The 5,000-nt window shown below is 37.3% G+C and overlaps 1 non-coding gene across 1 annotated transcript in view; it reads right to left on the bottom strand.

Annotated features, from left to right (window-relative positions):
• LOC139997246 (small subunit ribosomal RNA) overlaps positions 1 to 75 on the bottom strand; it is a 1,924-nt gene extending 1,849 nt beyond the window's left edge. The window contains exon 1 of the ribosomal RNA XR_011802675.1: positions 1 to 75. This exon is cut by the window's left edge and continues 1,849 nt beyond it. This is a non-coding gene — a ribosomal RNA (small subunit ribosomal RNA).
• Positions 76 to 5,000: the final 4,925 nt, after the last annotated feature.

Genomic DNA, 5,000 nt, shown 5'->3' with positions numbered 1-5,000 from the left:
ATGCGGCATGTACTGAGACATGCATGGCTTAATCTTTGAGACAAGCATATGACTACTGGCAGGATCAACCAGGGAACTTTGTATTTTATATATATATTATATATTAGAGTCAAAAGACTCTCTTTTTAAAATAGCCTCAGAGTGTCGTAGGTGGGTCCGTAACACCGTACGACGAGACTTTTCGTTCTTAGTGAACGTTCGACGACACCCTTTTAATTCCCGTTGTAACGTCGAACGCCACTACTCTCTCTCCTCTCATTTCGCCACTCTCTCTTTACTTTCTTTCGTTCGTTTGATTGTTTGTGTGGAATATTTTAAGATCATTCTGTTCATAGGATCATTCTGTAAGAATGGTTTGTTGGTTGAACGAATATGCCTTAGCGGTAAAAAGCACGTAAACTGCATGCTGAACGTACCGTCCTCGTAAGAAACATATTCGTTCGTTCTTTTGATATTCTCCAATCAGAAAGAACGCACTTCCTAAAAGGTAGTACGCTCCCCATTAGCCTTTCGTATGTTTAAAACGTACTGCGTACGCTATAACATAAGTTTTGGAACGGTCTCTGCCGAACCAGCATGAATTGATACTCAGTTAGTAACAAGCACACTGCCCTAACTTTTTTTAAAGTTAGTGCGAGCATACAGGATCCAGCTTCCCGACTAAGGGGAACCTTGCCACGTTATTTGGTCATTACGTCCAGGACAGCGACCCGCGGCGCAGCAGTGTAGAGAAAGAGTCGATACGAGAACGAAGGAACAGTCGAGAAATAGTAAAAAAGTTCACTAAGACTCGAGGAGCGGTGACTGAATTCTCAACCGAGGCCGTAGAATAGCCACGCGCTCGACGCTGTTCCGTCCGGACCGTCCGACTCGACGTGTCTCTTATAGATACCAAAGCGCCGGCCGGACGGTCGGCGCCGGCCGGGCCAGCGGCCGGGCGCTTACCATGTAAAACCTCCGTTAGAGCGTACCGTCGGACTTAGTCTCTGAAACGCTCGACCACTTTTTTCGAATAAACTACCCTTAGAAAACATCCTATCGTCGAGATATTTTAACGCACCGCTTATTTTAATATTTCAAACGAGTTTTTATCGAAAAATTTAATTTTTTTTTTTTTTTCAAAATCGCATCAGTAAACCACCTCTTTTAACGAATACGGACAAAAACCACGTTCTTAATCGATTAGAACACGTTAAAACAACGAGAAATATGCAAAAAAATATATACCTTGCAACGTTAATTAACGAAAAAATTAAACAAATATCGCAGTCGTGTCAGTTCGACGGACACTAATTTTTTAAAAAATTCGAAAAAAACGTTTAATCCAGTTGTATTTAATAGAGATATAACCGTTTCTGCAAAAATATTTATACCTTATAACGCTTTTTAACGAAATAACTCGAAATAAGCTTTTCGGACTTTTCCGCCGGCCGAAATTTTTCTAAGTCCCAACGTACCGTCGGACTTAGTCTCTGAAACGCTCGACCACTTTGTTCCAATAAAGTACCCTTATAAAACGTCCTATCGTCGAGATATTTTAACGCACCGCTTATTTTAATATTTCAAACCAGTTTTTATCGAAAAATTTAATTTTTTTTTTTTTTTAAAATCGCATCAGTAAACCACCTCTTTTAACGAATACGGACAAAAACCACGTTCTTAATCGATTAGAACACGTTGAAACAACGAGAAATATGCAAAAAAATATATACCTTGCAACGTTAATTAACGAAATAATTAAACAAATATCGCAGTCGTGTCAGTTCGTCGAACACAAATTTTTTAAAAAATTCGAAAAAACGTTTAATCCAGTTGTATTTAATAGAGATATAACCGTTTCCGCAAAAATATTTATACCTTATAACGCTTTTTAACGAAATAACTCGAAATAAGTATTTCGGACTTTTCCGCCGGCCGAAATTTTTCTAAGTCCCAACGTACCGGTCCAGAATGAGACAAAGTTCCAAAGGCCCGGTCGTATCCGTCCGTTTTTTTTTAACCTTCCACGGACGAAATAAACGTTTAATCCCGACGTAAAATACAATAATATAGCGATTTATATAAAAATATTCATACCTCATAACGCTTTTTAACGAAATAACTCGAAAAAACTTTTCGGTCCGAAATTTTTCTAAGTCCCTACGTACCGGTCGAGAATGCGACTAAGTTCCAACGTCCCGGGCGCGATCATACTTTTTTTATATAACTTTTCAGCGACGAAATAAATGCTTAATCCCGACGTAAAACGTCATTTTAAAGCGATTTATGCAAGAATATTCGCACCTTATAACGCTTTTAAGCGAAAAAATTCGAAAAAACGGTTCGATTAAAAATTTTTTTTTAACGTTTTCGGGACGAAATAAACGTTTAATCCCGACGTAAAATATAATAATATAGCGATTTATATAAAAATATTCATACCTTATAACACTTTTAAGCGAAATAACTCGAAAAAACTTTTCGGTCGAAAATTTTTCTAAGTCCCTACGTACCGGTGGAGAGTATGACAAAGTCCGACGGGCCGAGTCGCGTCGGTCCACTATTTTTTTTTAACGTTTTCGGGACCAAATAAACGTTTAATCCCGACGTAAAATACAATAATATAGCGATTTATATAAAAATATTCATACCTTATAACACTTTTAAGCGAAATAACTCGAAAAAACTTTTCGGTCGAAAATTTTTCTAAGTCCCTACGTACCGGTCCAGAATGAGACTAAGTTCCAACGTCCCGGGCGCGATCATACTTTTTTTATATAACTTTTCAGCGACGAAATAAACGCTTAATACCGACGTAAAACGTCATTTTAAAGCGATTTATGCAAGAATATTCGCACCTTATAACGCTTTTAAGCGAAAAAATTCGAAAAAACGGTTCGATTAAAAATTTTTTTTTAACGTTTTCGGGACGAAATAAACGTTTAATCCCGACGTAAAATATAATAATATAGCGATTTATATAAAAATATTCATACCTTATAACACTTTTAAGCGAAATAACTCGAAAAAACTTTTCGGTCGAAAATTTTTCTAAGTCCCTACGTACCGGTGGAGAGTATGACAAAGTCCGACGGGCCGAGTCGCGTCGGTCCACTATTTTTTTTTAACGTTTTCGGGACCAAATAAACGTTTAATCCCGACGTAAAATACAATAATATAGCGATTTATATAAAAATATTCATACCTTATAACACTTTTAAGCGAAATAACTCGAAAAAACTTTTCGGTCGAAAATTTTTCTAAGTCCCTACGTACCGGTCCAGAATGAGACTAAGTTCCAACGTCCCGGGCGCGATCATACTTTTTTTATATAACTTTTCAGCGACGAAATAAACGCTTAATACCGACGTAAAACGTCATTTTAAAGCGATTTATGCAAGAATATTCGCACCTTATAACGCTTTTAAGCGAAAAAATTCGAAAAAACGGTTCGATTAAAAATTTTTTTTTAACGTTTTCGGGACGAAATAAACGTTTAATCCCGACGTAAAATATAATAATATAGCGATTTATATAAAAATATTCATACCTTATAACACTTTTAAGCGAAATAACTCGAAAAAACTTTTCGGTCGAAAATTTTTCTAAGTCCCTACGTACCGGTGGAGAGTATGACAAAGTCCGACGGGCCGAGTCGCGTCGGTCCACTATTTTTTTTTAACGTTTTCAGGACCAAATAAACGTTTAATCCCGACGTAAAATATAATAATATAGCGATTTATATAAAAATATTCATACCTCATAACGCTTTTTAACGAAATAACTCGAAAAAACTTTTCGGTCGAAAATTTTTCTAAGTCCCAACGTACCGGTCCAGAATGAGACTAAGTTCCAACGTCCCGGACGAGTTCGTACTTTTTTTATATAACTTTCCAGCGACGAAATAAACGCTTAATCCCGACGTAAAACGTCATTTTAAAGCGATTTATGCAAGAATATTCGTACCTTATAACGCTTTTAAGCGAAATAACTCGAAAAAACCTTTCGAATAAAAAATTTTTTTTTAACGTTTTCGGGACGAAATAAACGTTTAATCCCGACGTAAAATATAATAATATAGCGATTTATATAAAAATATATACGCATCATAACGCTTTTAAGCGAGATAACTCGAAATAACTTTTTGGACCGGAATTTTTCTAAGTCCCTACGTACCGGCCGGGGGATCGACGAAGTGCCAACCTCCCGGTCATGTCGGTCCGGAGGGGGCAATTTTTAAAAAAAATAAAACGAAATCGTTACGTTCGACTAGAATTCGTCGAACCATAACGATTTCTATAAAAATATTCATACCTCGTAACGCTTTTAAGCGAAATAACTCGAAATAACGTTTCGGTCCGAAATTTTTCTAAGTCCCTACGTACCGCTCGAGAATGAGACTAAGTTCCAACGTCTCGGGCGCGATCATACTTTTTTTATATAACTTTTCAGCGACGAAATAAATGCTTAATCCCGACGTAAAACGTCATTTTAAAGCGATTTATGCAAGAATATTCGCACCTTATAACGCTTTTAAGCGAAAAAATTCGAAAAAACGGTTCGATTAAAAATTTTTTTTTAAAGTTCTCGGGACGAAATAAACGCTTAATCCCGACGTAGAAATACATAATATTGCTATTTATGTAAAAATATATACGCATCATAACGCTTTTAAGCGAGATAACTCGAAATAACCGTTCGGTACGAAAATTTTTCAAAGTCAGACGGGCTCTCGAGCGTTGCTCGCTCGCTGCGCTCGCTCGAAAAAAAAACTAGCCCAACCCAAAACCAATCCCTTTTTCGCGTTCGTTCCTCGATTTCTCTTAAAATCGGAGAAACTGGCGGGATCGGTTTTGGGTTGGGCTAGTATAGGTTCGAGCGAGCGCAGCGAGCGAGCAACGATCGCGACCGTTACTTCGTACGTCCACGGTATATTTTCGTTACGTTAATTTTTCGTTACTTTCGTCTCGTTTCTTGGATCGATCGAGAGCGGTTTGGTCGATGGTGAAAGAAGGAAAAAA

Source organism: Bombus fervidus, unplaced genomic scaffold (assembly GCF_041682495.2).
Source record: "Bombus fervidus isolate BK054 unplaced genomic scaffold, iyBomFerv1 scaffold0042, whole genome shotgun sequence".
Classification (NCBI taxonomy): domain Eukaryota; kingdom Metazoa; phylum Arthropoda; class Insecta; order Hymenoptera; family Apidae; genus Bombus; species Bombus fervidus.
The sequence above is the reverse complement of the archived record's forward strand: the minus strand, read 5'-3'. Positions and strand labels throughout refer to the sequence as shown.